Source organism: Notolepis coatsorum, assembly GCF_963971535.1.
Source record: "Notolepis coatsorum genome assembly, chromosome: 1".
Lineage (NCBI taxonomy): Eukaryota > Metazoa > Chordata > Actinopteri > Aulopiformes > Paralepididae > Notolepis > Notolepis coatsorum.
Window position 1 is genome coordinate 173,543,337 of NC_140165.1, and position 15,258 is coordinate 173,558,594.

Genomic DNA, 15,258 nt, shown 5'->3' on the forward strand with positions numbered 1-15,258 from the left:
GTTAGACCGCCTCTCACCTGGTTAGACCTCCTCTCTCCTGGTTAGACCTCCTCCTCTCACCTGGTTAGACCTCCTCTCTCCTGGTTAGACCTCCTCCTCTCACCTGGTTAGACCTCCTCTCTCCTGCTTAGACCTCCTCTCACCTGGTTAGACCTCCTCTCTCCTGGTTAGACCTCCTCTCTCCTGGTTAGACATCATCTCACCTGGTTAGACCTCCTCTCACCTGGTTAGACCTCCTCCTCTCACCTGGTTAGACCACCTCCTCTCTCCTGGTTAGACCTCCTCTCACCTGGTTAGACCTCCTCTCTCCTGGTTAGACCTCCTCCTCTCTCCTGGTTAGACATCCTCTCTCTTGGTTAGACATCCTCCTCTCACCTGGTTAGACCTCCTCTCACCTGGTTAGACCTCCTCTCACCTGGTTAGACCTCCTCTCTCCTGGTTAGACCTCCTCTCACCTGGTTAGACCTCCTCTCTCCTGGTTAGACCTCCTCTCTCCTGGTTAGACCTCCTCTCTCCTGGTTAGACATCCTCTCACCTGGTTAGACCTCCTCCTCTCTCCTGGTTAGACCTCCTCTCACCTGGTTAGACCTCCTCTCACCTGGTTAGACCTCCTCTCTCCTGGTTAGACCTCCTCTCTCCTGGTTAGACCTCCTCTCACCTGGTTAGACCTCCTCTCACCTGGTTAGACCTCCTCTCTCCTGGTTAGACCTCTTCTCTCCTGGTTAGACCTCCTCTCACCTGGTTAGACCTCCTCTCACATGGTTAGACCTCCTCTCACCTGGTTATACCTCCTCTCACCTGGTTAGACCTCCTCTCTCCTGGTTAGGATATCTCCTCTCACCTGGTTAGACCTCCTCTCTCCTGGTTAGACCTTCTCTCACCTGGTTAGACCTCCTCTCACCTGGTTAGACCTCCTCTCACATGGCTAGACCTCCTCTCACCTGGTTAGACCTCCTCTCTCCTGGTTAGACCTCATCTCTCCTGGTTAGACCTCCTCTCTCCTGGTTAGACCTCCTCTCACATGGTTAGACCTCCTTTCACCTGGTTAGGAGACCTCCTCTCACCTGGTTAGACCTCCTCTCACCTGGTTAGACCTCCTCTCTTCTGGTTAGACCTCCTCTCACCTGGGTAGACCTCCTCTCACCTGGTTAGACCTCCTCTCTCCTGGTTAGACCTCCTCTCTCCTGGTTAGACCTCCTCTCACCTGGTTAGACCTCGTCTCATCTGGTTAGACCTCCTCTCACCTGGTTAGACCTCCTCTCACTTGGTTAGACCTCCTCTCTCCTGGTTAGACCTCTTCTCTCCTGGTTAGACCTCCTCTCACCTGGTTAGACCTCCTCTCACATGGTTAGACCTCCTCTCACCTGGTTAGACCTCCTCTCACCTGGTTAGACCTCCTCTCACCTGGTTAGACCTCCTCTCACATGGTTAGACCTCCTCTCACCTGGTTAGCCCTCCTCTCTCCTGGTTAGACCTCCTCTCTCCTGGTTAGACCTCCTCTCTCCTGGTTAGACCTCCTCTCTCCTGGTTAGACCTCCTCTCTCATGGTTAGACCTCATCTCTCCTGGTTAGACCTCCTCTCACATGGTTAGACCTCCTCTCACCTGGTTAGGAGACCTCCTCTCTCCTGGTTAGACCTCCTCTCACCTGGTTAGGAGACCTCGTCTCAGGGTTCTACATAAAAAGAGGAGAAGTGTGTTGCAACTCCTTCGGTCACATAGTTTGTATATATTATAGTGTTTGTCAAACATTAAAACAATAGTTTGCCCACAGTAAAACAATACAAAAGGTTTAAGTTACTACCAGTCAGCTGTCCCAGCCCTAATTACAATACAACCACTAGCTTAGCTACACTATATTACAATACAACCACTAGCTTAGCTACATTATATTACAATACAACCACTAGCTTAGCTACATTATATTACAATACAACCACTAGCTTAGCTACATTATATTACAATACAACCACTAGCTTAGCTACACTATATCACAATACAACCACTAGCTTAGCTACATTATATTACAATACAACCACTAGCTTAGCTACATTATATTACAATACAACCACTAGCTTAGCTACATTATATTACAATACAACCACTAGCTTAGCTACACTATATTACAATACAACCACTAGTTTAGCTACACTACAGCTACAGCAACTTGCAATGGGCCTGGTCTACAAGATACACTATACGACTAAGGTACCCATGTACATGTCACAATACTTCCCAAAGGTCAGTGAATACCACGATCACAACACCAGAGGGAGCTCCACAAATCATGTTAAACCCAGATTCGGCTCAAATAAGGGACTAAACACGTTTAGCAATTATGCAACGCCCTACCCAAAGCTGTAAAGGAATGTGAATCCCTACCCACATTCAAAACCGCTCTTAAAGAGCACCTACGGGAGGCTGCAATTCGAAACTGGCCACCGTAAATGCCCAAAACCCCCACCACCTCCTAATAGACAGTCTCCTCCCCACCGCATGTATATATTTCCTCCCCGCCGTATGTATATTTCTCTCCCACCCACCCACCCCCTCCTAATGTACAGTCCCCTCCCCATCATATGTATATATACTCTGTCAGGATATAGGGGTAACAGTACTGTATATTTGAATACCGTTTATGTCACAAATGTATCAGTACTAAATACCTATATGTCCCTATGCCATAAATGTCATGTATGTTGTGTATGTCATAAATGTCTATATCAATTGAAAATGGGGGACCCTGATGTAAACAAGACAAACGTCTTTCTCAGGTCTGCATCCCCATAACAATTGTGTGTATTGAGCCGTACTGTATTGTACCCATTCTGCAATCTGTTAAATAAAGTTTTCATTCATTCATTCATTCACACTATATTACACATCCATAATAATATGGTTTATATTCACATAGTTACCAGACACAGACGGAATTAGCTTTCCCTTGCAACCCAGTCAATCACATCCTCTGAATCCAGCTTCAGGGTCACTTTTTGAGTTACCATAAATTATCCATAAGTTGCCATAACCTATTCATAAGCAGAAGGCCTCCAGACTGTCTTGAGATGTCCTGTTCATCTATGATAATATGATCTCCTGGAGATCAAGTCCTTCTAAAGGAATAAGTTATTACATTTCCCGGTGTTACACACCCTCTTCATCATCTGCGATGTGAGTGTTGAGGAGTGCGGGGAAAGGCACTACAGCGCTCTTCAGCCTGCATCACTACTTCAGCAGCTGCCACGCGCCAGAAGAGCCCATCGTTATACTGAGTCACCAGCTCCAGCTCAGCGGTTATCTTCCCCACCATAGGACAGACACAATCCAAACAAAGGGCAGCTATTCAAGATTCAAGAGTTTTATTTGTCACATACAGACGCGAGACATGCAGTGAAATGTAGGAGGCCATGCCCGCCTTGGTTGTGCAAAAATACAAATAAGTAAGGGATAATGTATGGCTACGAGGTCATTGTCGCAAAATAATTGACCGACATGGAGTTTAAAATACCGAGGCGCCGCGCCGAGGTGTTTTAAACGTAGTGAAGGTCAATTATTTTGCGACAATGACCGAGTAGGCTATACATTATCCCGCTTATTACATGGCTAACTTACTAACAATATACCTAATTCATTTGACAAATCGCAGTTGTTCTGTGGCTCTGTCAGCCCAAATAAAGTGATTATTATTATCGCGGGCAGCCTTCTGGCTCCGCTGTGTTCTGGCTCCGCTCGTCGCTCCGCCCCCTGTCATCGCCGGCAGCAGAACACTGTCTAATTGCACTGAAACAGTGTGTGTCAGTGGGCTTGATTGCGAACAGCTGCGCACTGCGGTCATTATTGAAAAAACAGCGGTCATTATTGAAAAATAATGACCGCAGTCGGGGGGCTATTGACCAATCACAAGCAAGCATTTCGGCGAATGTGAAAACGCCATGTAATAATAAAATATAACAGATAATAAAATAAAATAGACATGCTAAAAAAAGTAATACGAATAAAATACAATGCTAAACTTAAGAACAAAGCCAATGAGTAATATATACAATAATATACAAATATTTAAATAGATAAAATATATATATTTTTTAAAGTGACCTTTTTGTAGTGCATTTGTGTGTGGTTCATTGCTGGGTTAAGTACTTATATTATTTTCACATAATATGCTTACTTCATATATCTATTCTATTCACATATATGCTTACCACTTCTATTGCTATGTCCGCCCATTATAATCACGTGAGCAGTCTAACGCCTGTCCCGTCTCCCTGTCTCCCTGTGAGTTGCTGTCTCGTAGTGATGACCGGAGTGTTGGACGTCCCGTGATGAAGACCGGGAGGATGCGACCCTCTCTGCGTGCCCCCCTGTCTCCGGCTGTCTCGTAGTGATGACCGGAGTGCTGGACGTCCCGCGATGATGACGGGGAGGACGCGACCCTCTTTGCGCCACTCCTGTGCCTCAAATAGATCCGCTATCAGCTCTATCTTTAATCTTTCAAAATGTTCAGTTGCTATCAGCTCTATCTTTAATTTTTCAAAATGTTCAGTTGCTATTGCATGCACTCATCTGTGTTTCACTACACACATGAGTGCATGCTTACCAACTGTTAGTCTGCAACACTACTATCACCGACATCTAAGAAGGGAGATCCCCCCTTGAATGGCCCTTCTAAGGTTGCTCTCCTCCACACTGCCTGTGGTGCATTTTTTCCTATTGCTAGGTTTTAGTGAGTTTTTCCTTACCTTCGCGTGGGGTATGTCTGGGAGTGTTTGCATTCATTCATTTATTTTGCATTTATTTTAAATTTGTTGGACCTTATGGTGTTCTTGTTCTGTTCTTGACTTATTGTGATGTTTCTTCTTGACTTGTTTAAAGAAGATGTGTACGGCCCGTGTGTTGTCGGCCCTTACAAATAAAATGTGTGTGTGTGTGTGTGTGTGTGTGTGTGTGTGTGTGTGTGTGTGTGTGTGTGTGTGTGTGTGTGTGTGCGCGCGTGCGCGCGCGTGTGTGTGTGCATTTAGGAACCTGCCTCGTTGTTACTTATGCACAGCAGCGCTCTTGCGTGACAGCTGAGCCTCCTGCCGCCCGCGTGCCGGTGAGGATGAGTGACAGCGATCCAGTCGGTTTCGCCTCAGCAGTCAGGCAGTGGCATTAACCCTTCCACTGCCACACGACAGAAGGTTAACCCTTTTCACTACCACACTACAGACGGATAACCCTTCCACTGCCACACTACAGAAGGTTAACCCTTTTCACTACCACACTACAGACGGTTAACCCTTTTTTTCACTGCCACATGACAGAAGGTTAACCCTTTCAATGCCACATGCCAGAAGGTTAACCCTTTTCACTGGGACAATACAGAAGGTTAACCATTTCACTGCCACACGACAGCAGATTTTAACCCTTTCACTACCACATTACAGAAGGTTAACCTTTCACTACCACACTACAGAAGGTTAACCCTTTCAATGCCACATGCCAGAAGGTTAACCCTTTTCACTGGGACAATACAGAAGGTTAACCATTTCACTCCCACACGACAGCAGATTTTAACCCTTTCACTACCACATTACAGAAGGTTAACCTTTCACTACCACACTACAGACGGTTAACCCTTTCACTGCCACACAACAGCAGGTTTTAACCATTTCACTACCACACTACAGAAGGTTAACCCTTTACTATCACACTACAGACGGTTAACCTCCAGTCGTGTGGTAGTGAAAGGGTTAAAACCTGCTCAGTGAGACACACCCCCTCACTCGCACGCTGAGACCACGTGGGCACTTCTGTGTGAGACGGCGACAGTGACGGCCTGGCCACCTGGCGAGGCGGGGAAACGGCAGAAGGGCCTCCAAGTTAGGGGCCGTCTGGGCTACTCAAAATGTAAAAAGATGAATGTATGATTACATAAAAAACCTCTTAATAATTGTTTTGAAATACCTTGTTTCGGCCCAACCACTTTCATACCAGCCCTTTTATGTTTGTGCTTCTTAAAAAATAAGCATATTTTCCCCATCTGTCAAGTGAAAGAGAAACGTGCATATAGCAGCTTTATTCAGGAACAGAGGCTGGTTTTCACCTGAACTAGCAGCTTTATTCAGGAACAGAGTCTGGTTTTCATCTGAACTAGCAGCTTTATTCAGGAACAGAGGCTGGTTTTCATCTGAACTAACAGCTTTATTCAGGAACAGCCTGGTTTTCATCTGAACTAGCAGCTTTATTCAGGAACAGCCTGGTTTTCATCTGAACTAGCAGCTTTATTCAGGAACATAGTCTGGTTTTAACCTGAACTAGCAGCTTTATTCAGGAACAGAGTCTGGTTTTCACCTGAACTAGCAGCTTTATTCACGAACAGAGGCTGGTTTTCATCTGAACTAACAGCTTTATACAGGAACAGAGTCTGGGTTTCATCTGAACTAACAGCTTTATTCAGGAACAGAGCCTGGTTTTCATCTGAACTAGCAGCTTTATTCAGGAACAGAGTCTGGTTTTCACCTGAACTAGCAGCTTTATTCAGGAACAGAGCCTGGTTTTCATCTGAACTAGCAGCTTTATTCAGGAACAGAGCCTGGTTTTCATCTGAACTAGCAGCTTTATTCAGGAACAGCCTGGTTTTCACCTGAACTAGCAGCTTTATTCAGGAACATAGTCTGGTTTTAACCTGAACTAGCAGCTTTATTCAGGAACAGAGTCTGGTTTTCACCTGAACTAGCAGCTTTATTCACGAACAGAGGCTGGTTTTCATCTGAACTAACAGCTTTATACAGGAACAGAGTCTGGGTTTCATCTGAACTAACAGCTTTATTCAGGAACAGAGCCTGGTTTTCATCTGAACTAGCAGCTTTATTCAGGAACAGAGTCTGGTTTTCATCTGAACTAACAGCTTTATTCAGGAACAGCCTGGTTTTCATCTGAACTAGCAGCTTTATTCAGGAACAGAGTCTGGTTTTCATCTGAACTAGCAGCTTTATTCAGGAGCAGAGCCTGGTTTTCATCTGAACTAGCAGCTTTATTCAGGAACAGAGCCTGGTTTTCATCTGAACTAGCAGCTTTATTCAGGAACAGAGCCTGGTTTTCACCTGAACTAGCAGCTTTACTCAGGAACAGAGGCTGGTTTTCATCTGAACTAGCAGCTTTATTCAGGAACAGTCTGGTTTTCATCTGAACTAGCAGCTTTATTCAGGAACAGAGCCTGGTTTTCACCTGAACTAGCAGCTTTACTCAGGAACAGAGGCTGGTTTTCATCTGAACTAGCAGCTTTATTCAGGAACAGCCTGGTTTTCACCTGAACTAGCAGCTTTATTCAGGAACAGAGCCTGGTTTTCATCTGAACTAACAGCTTTATTCAGGAACAGAGCCTGTTTTCACCTGAACTAGCAGCTTTATTCAGGAACAGAGCCTGGTTTTCATCTGAAGTAGCAGCTTTATTCAGGAACAGAGGCTGGTTTTCATCTGAACTAGCAGCTTTATTCAGGAACAGAGTCTGGTTTTCATCTGAACTAGCAGCTTCATTCAGGAACAGAGGCTGGTTTTCATCTGAACTAACAGCTTTATTCAGGAACAGAGTCTGGTTTTCATCTGAACTAGCAGCTTTATTCAGGAACAGCCTGGTTTTAATCTGAACTAGCAGCTTTATTCAGGAACAGAGGCTGGTTTTCACCTGAACTAACAGCTTTACTCAGGAACAGAGGCTGGTTTTCATCTGAACTAACAGCTTTATTCAGGAACAGAGCCTGGTTTTCATCTGAACTAGCAGCTTTATTCAGGAACAGAGCCTGGTTTTCATCTGAAGTAGCAGCTTTATTCAGGAACAGAGGCTGGTTTTCATCTGAACTAGCAGCTTTATTCAGGAACAGAGCCTGGTTTTCATCTGAACTAGCAGCTTTATTCAGGAACAGAGGCTGGTTTTCATCCTAACTAGCAGCTTTATTCAGGAACAGAGGCTTGTTTTCATCTGAACTAGCAGCTTTATTCAGAAACAGAGCCTGGTTTTCATCTGAACTAACAGCTTTATTCAGGAACAGAGTCTGGTTTTCATCTGAACTAGCAGCTTCATTCAGGAACAGAGGCTGGTTTTCATCTGAACTAACAGCTTTATTCAGGAACAGAGTCTGGTTTTCATCTGAACTAGCAGCTTTATTCAGGAACAGCCTGGTTTTAATCTGAACTAGCAGCTTTATTCAGGAACAGAGGCTGGTTTTCACCTGAACTAACAGCTTTACTCAGGAACAGAGGCTGGTTTTCATCTGAACTAACAGCTTTATTCAGGAACAGAGGCTGGTTTTCATCTGAACTAACAGCTTTATTCAGGAACAGAGCCTGGTTTTCATCTGAACTAGCAGCTTTATTCAGGAACAGAGCCTGTTTTCACCTGAACTAGCAGCTTTATTCAGGAACAGCCTGGTTTTCACCTGAACTAGCAGCTTTATTCAGGAACATAGTCTGGTTTTAACCTGAACTAGCAGCTTTATTCAGGAACAGAGTCTGGTTTTCACCTGAACTAGCAGCTTTATTCACAAACAGAGGCTGGTTTTCATCTGAACTAACAGCTTTATACAGGAACAGAGTCTGGGTTTCATCTGAACTAGCAGCTTTATTCAGGAGCAGAGCCTGGTTTTCATCTGAACTAGCAGCTTTATTCAGGAACAGAGCCTGGTTTTCATCTGAACTAGCAGCTTTATTCAGGAACAGAGCCTGGTTTTCATCTGAACTAGCAGCTTTATTCAGGAACAGTCTGGTTTTCATCTGAACTAGCAGCTTTATTCAGGAACAGAGCCTGGTTTTCACCTGAACTAGCAGCTTTATTCAGGAACAGAGCCTGGTTTTCATCTGAACTAACAGCTTTATTCAGGAACAGAGCCTGTTTTCACCTGAACTAGCAGCTTTATTCAGGAACAGAGCCTGGTTTTCATCTGAACTAGCAGCTTTATTCAGGAACAGAGCCTGGTTTTCATCTGAACTAGCAGCTTTATTCAGGAACAGAGGCTGGTTTTCATCTGAACTAGCAGCTTTATTCAGGAACAGAGCCTGGTTTTCACCTGAACTAGCAGCTTTATTCAGGAACAGAGTCTGGTTTTCATCTGAACTAGCAGCTTTATTCAGGAACAGAGTCTGGTTTTCATCTGAACTAGCAGCTTTATTCAGGAACAGAGGCTGGTTTTCACCTGAACTAACAGCTTTACTCAGGAACAGAGGCTGGTTTTCATCTGAACTAGCAGCTTTATTCAGGAACAGAGGCTGGTTTTCATCTGAACTAGCAGCTTTATTCAGGAACAGAGCCTGGTTTTCACCTGAACTAGCAGCTTTATTCAGGAACAGAGTCTGGTTTTCATCTGAACTAGCAGCTTTATTCAGGAACAGAGTCTGGTTTTCATCTGAACTAGCAGCTTTATTCAGGAACAGAGGCTGGTTTTCACCTGAACTAACAGCTTTACTCAGGAACAGAGGCTGGTTTTCATCTGAACTAACAGCTTTATTCAGAAACAGAGCCTGGTTTTCATCTGAACTAACAGCTTTATTCAGGAACAGAGTCTGGTTTTCATCTGAACTAGCAGCTTCATTCAGGAACAGAGGCTGGTTTTCATCTGAACTAACAGCTTTATTCAGGAACAGAGTCTGGTTTTCATCTGAACTAGCAGCTTTATTCAGGAACATAGTCTGGTTTTAACCTGAACTAGCAGCTTTATTCAGGAACAGAGTCTGGTTTTCACCTGAACTAGCAGCTTTATTCACAAACAGAGGCTGGTTTTCATCTGAACTAACAGCTTTATACAGGAACAGAGTCTGGGTTTCATCTGAACTAGCAGCTTTATTCAGGAGCAGAGCCTGGTTTTCATCTGAACTAGCAGCTTTATTCAGGAACAGAGCCTGGTTTTCATCTGAACTAGCAGCTTTATTCAGGAACAGAGCCTGGTTTTCATCTGAACTAGCAGCTTTATTCAGGAACAGTCTGGTTTTCATCTGAACTAGCAGCTTTATTCAGGAACAGAGCCTGGTTTTCACCTGAACTAGCAGCTTTATTCAGGAACAGAGCCTGGTTTTCATCTGAACTAACAGCTTTATTCAGGAACAGAGCCTGTTTTCACCTGAACTAGCAGCTTTATTCAGGAACAGAGCCTGGTTTTCATCTGAACTAGCAGCTTTATTCAGGAACAGAGCCTGGTTTTCATCTGAACTAGCAGCTTTATTCAGGAACAGAGGCTGGTTTTCATCTGAACTAGCAGCTTTATTCAGGAACAGAGCCTGGTTTTCACCTGAACTAGCAGCTTTATTCAGGAACAGAGTCTGGTTTTCATCTGAACTAGCAGCTTTATTCAGGAACAGAGTCTGGTTTTCATCTGAACTAGCAGCTTTATTCAGGAACAGAGGCTGGTTTTCACCTGAACTAACAGCTTTACTCAGGAACAGAGGCTGGTTTTCATCTGAACTAACAGCTTTATTCAGAAACAGAGCCTGGTTTTCATCTGAACTAACAGCTTTATTCAGGAACAGAGTCTGGTTTTCATCTGAACTAGCAGCTTCATTCAGGAACAGAGGCTGGTTTTCATCTGAACTAACAGCTTTATTCAGGAACAGAGTCTGGTTTTCATCTGAACTAGCAGCTTTATTCAGGAACAGCCTGGTTTTAATCTGAACTAGCAGCTTTATTCAGGAACAGAGGCTGGTTTTCACCTGAACTAACAACTTTACTCAGGAACAGAGGCTGGTTTTCATCTGAACTAACAGCTTTATTCAGGAACAGAGGCTGGTTTCATCTGAACTAACAGCTTTATTCAGGAACAGAGGCTGGTTTCATCTGAACTAGCAGCTTTATTCAGGAACAGAGCCTGGTTTTCATCTGAACTAGCAGCTTTATTCAGGAACAGAGCCTGGTTTTCATCTGAACTAGCAGCTTTATTCAGGAACAGAGCCTGGTTTTCACCTGAACTAGCAGCTTTATTCAGGAACAGAGCCTGGTTTTCATCTGAACTAGCAGCTTTATTCAGGAACAGAGCCTGGTTTTCATCTGAACTAGCAGCTTTATTCAGGAACAGTCTGGTTTTCATCTGAACTAACAGCTTTATTCAGGAACAGAGCCTGGTTTTCATCTGAAGTAGCAGCTTTATTCAGGAACAGAGGCTGGTTTTCACCTGAACTAGCAGCTTTATTCAGGAACAGAGCCTGGTTTTCATCTGAACTAGCAGCTTTATTCAGGAACAGAGGCTGGTTTTCATCCTAACTAGCAGCTTTATTCAGGAACAGAGGCTTGTTTTCATCTGAACTAGCAGCTTTATTCAGAAACAGAGCCTGGTTTTCATCTGAACTAACAGCTTTATTCAGGAACAGAGTCTGGTTTTCATCTGAACTAGCAGCTTCATTCAGGAACAGAGGCTGGTTTTCATCTGAACTAGCAGCTTTATTCAGGAACAGAGGCTGGTTTTCATCTGAACTAACAGCTTTATTCAGGAACAGAGTCTGGTTTTCATCTGAACTAGCAGCTTTATTCAGGAACAGCCTGGTTTTAATCTGAACTAGCAGCTTTATTCAGGAACAGAGGCTGGTTTTCACCTGAACTAACAGCTTTACTCAGGAACAGAGGCTGGTTTTCATCTGAACTAACAGCTTTATTCAGGAACAGAGGCTGGTTTCATCTGAACTAACAGCTTTATTCAGGAACAGAGCCTGGTTTTCATCTGAACTAGCAGCTTTATTCAGGAACAGAGCCTGGTTTTCACCTGAACTAGCAGCTTTATTCAGGAACAGAGCCTGGTTTTCATCTGAACTAGCAGCTTTATTCAGGAACAGAGCCTGGTTTTCATCTGAACTAGCAGCTTTATTCAGGAACAGCCTGGTTTTCACCTGAACTAGCAGCTTTATTCAGGAACATAGTCTGGTTTTAACCTGAACTAGCACCTTTATTCAGGAACAGAGTCTGGTTTTCACCTGAACTAGCAGCTTTATTCACGAACAGAGGCTGGTTTTCATCTGAACTAACAGCTTTATACAGGAACAGAGTCTGGGTTTCATCTGAACTAACAGCTTTATTCAGGAACAGAGCCTGGTTTTCATCTGAACTAGCAGCTTTATTCAGGAACAGAGTCTGGTTTTCACCTGAAGTTGCAGCTTTATTCAGGAACAGAGCCTGGTTTTCATCTGAACTAGCAGCTTTATTCAGGAACAGAGCCTGGTTTTCATCTGAACTAGCAGCTTTATTCAGGAACAGAGCCTGGTTTTCATCTGAACTAGCAGCTTTATTCAGGAACAGCCTGGTTTTCACCTGAACTAGCAGCTTTATTCAGGAACATAGTCTGGTTTTAACCTGAACTAGCAGCTTTATTCAGGAACAGAGTCTGGTTTTCACCTGAACTAGCAGCTTTATTCACGAACAGAGGCTGGTTTTCATCTGAACTAACAGCTTTATACAGGAACAGAGTCTGGGTTTCATCTGAACTAACAGCTTTATTCAGGAACAGAGCCTGGTTTTCATCTGAACTAGCAGCTTTATTCAGGAACAGAGCCTGGTTTTCATCTGAACTAACAGCTTTATTCAGGAACAGAGTCTGGTTTTCATCTGAAGTAGCAGCTTTATTCAGGAACAGAGGCTGGTTTTCACCTGAACTAGCAGCTTTATTCAGGAACATAGTCTGGTTTTAACCTGAACTAGCACCTTTATTCAGGAACAGAGTCTGGTTTTCACCTGAACTAGCAGCTTTATTCACGAACAGAGGCTGGTTTTCATCTGAACTAACAGCTTTATACAGGAACAGAGTCTGGGTTTCATCTGAACTAACAGCTTTATTCAGGAACAGAGCCTGGTTTTCATCTGAACTAGCAGCTTTATTCAGGAACAGAGTCTGGTTTTCACCTGAAGTTGCAGCTTTATTCAGGAACAGAGCCTGGTTTTCATCTGAACTAGCAGCTTTATTCAGGAACAGAGCCTGGTTTTCATCTGAACTAGCAGCTTTATTCAGGAACAGAGCCTGGTTTTCATCTGAACTAGCAGCTTTATTCAGGAACAGCCTGGTTTTCACCTGAACTAGCAGCTTTATTCAGGAACATAGTCTGGTTTTAACCTGAACTAGCAGCTTTATTCAGGAACAGAGTCTGGTTTTCACCTGAACTAGCAGCTTTATTCACGAACAGAGGCTGGTTTTCATCTGAACTAACAGCTTTATACAGGAACAGAGTCTGGGTTTCATCTGAACTAACAGCTTTATTCAGGAACAGAGCCTGGTTTTCATCTGAACTAGCAGCTTTATTCAGGAACAGAGTCTGGTTTTCATCTGAACTAACAGCTTTATTCAGGAACAGCCTGGTTTTCATCTGAACTAGCAGCTTTATTCAGGAACAGAGTCTGGTTTTCATCTGAACTAGCAGCTTTATTCAGGAGCAGAGCCTGGTTTTCATCTGAACTAGCAGCTTTATTCAGGAACAGAGCCTGGTTTTCATCTGAACTAGCAGCTTTATTCAGGAACAGAGCCTGGTTTTCATCTGAACTAGCAGCTTTATTCAGGAACAGTCTGGTTTTCATCTGAACTAGCAGCTTTATTCAGGAACAGAGCCTGGTTTTCACCTGAACTAGCAGCTTTATTCAGGAACAGAGCCTGGTTTTCATCTGAACTAACAGCTTTATTCAGGAACAGAGCCTGTTTTCACCTGAACTAGCAGCTTTATTCAGGAACAGAGCCTGGTTTTCATCTGAAGTAGCAGCTTTATTCAGGAACAGAGGCTGGTTTTCATCTGAACTAGCAGCTTTATTCAGGAACAGAGGCTGGTTTTCATCTGAACTAGCAGCTTCATTCAGGAACAGAGGCTGGTTTTCATCTGAACTAACAGCTTTATTCAGGAACAGAGTCTGGTTTTCATCTGAACTAGCAGCTTTATTCAGGAACAGCCTGGTTTTAATCTGAACTAGCAGCTTTATTCAGGAACAGAGGCTGGTTTTCACCTGAACTAACAGCTTTACTCAGGAACAGAGGCTGGTTTTCATCTGAACTAACAGCTTTATTCAGGAACAGAGCCTGGTTTTCATCTGAACTAGCAGCTTTATTCAGGAACAGAGCCTGGTTTTCATCTGAAGTAGCAGCTTTATTCAGGAACAGAGGCTGGTTTTCATCTGAACTAGCAGCTTTATTCAGGAACAGAGGCTGGTTTTCACCTGAACTAGCAGCTTTATTCAGGAACAGAGCCTGGTTTTCATCTGAACTAGCAGCTTTATTCAGGAACAGAGGCTGGTTTTCATCCTAACTAGCAGCTTTATTCAGGAACAGAGGCTTGTTTTCATCTGAACTAGCAGCTTTATTCAGGAACAGAGGCTGGTTTTCACCTGAACTAACAGCTTTACTCAGGAACAGAGGCTGGTTTTCATCTGAACTAACAGCTTTATTCAGGAACAGAGCCTGGTTTTCATCTGAACTAGCAGTTCTGTATCGTTAGTGGCTTAGCTTGGCATCGCTACTGCACTATCTCGCGTACGTGCACGCGTACTGAATAAACCACAAATGTACCTCTAATACCAGTATTAGTCTGACCACACCCCTCATCAGCTTACCTTCATAAGCAGGTGTGTGGTCACCTGCTCTCCTCCTTCTCGCTTTCACCACAAGGAAGAGGTGCCTCGGTAGATCCCCACACTTGACACCATGATGGAAGAAATTGGATTAGGAACAGCTTGGGAAACAAGGATACGTTGACATCATATCTTTATTTTCTCTCTCACTATTTTCGAGAAAATACGGCGATATTGTCTTCGTACTGGAGTGTCTAGAAGATGATGATCGTTCTACAAACCCTCCACCGGTTTTCGTATTGGGAGCACGCCGCTGCATGCTTCTCAACTGCAGTTCCTTGCTGTGTTTGTTGGGGTGAAACCTGTCAGGCCACAGCTGAACTGTCGGACATGCCGCTGTTGTGAGGAGCGGTGCGTTCCAGGTTGGGTGAGTAGTGTTTGCTGGCGGGCTCCACTTGTCTGTTAGTGCTATGGGGGCTACTTGACAAAGTTTATGGAAACCGGCCCCAGGCTAGGGTCCTTTGTTTAGCCGTCTAGGCGACAGAAGGCCTTGGTCTGGCGACCATTATAGTTTTAACTAGTGGGCCGCGACCATTGACACTGGTGATCCCTGTGTGTTCTGGACGAGTGGATTCTCTCTGTCACCGTGTTAAGACCCCATCTTTCATATCCAAATGAGAGTATTCCTTCACGAGGGGATATGTGCATGTAATGTGCGATAGCGGCAGATTCATGTTCAAAGTCAGCTATACAGGCCAGTTGGTACTG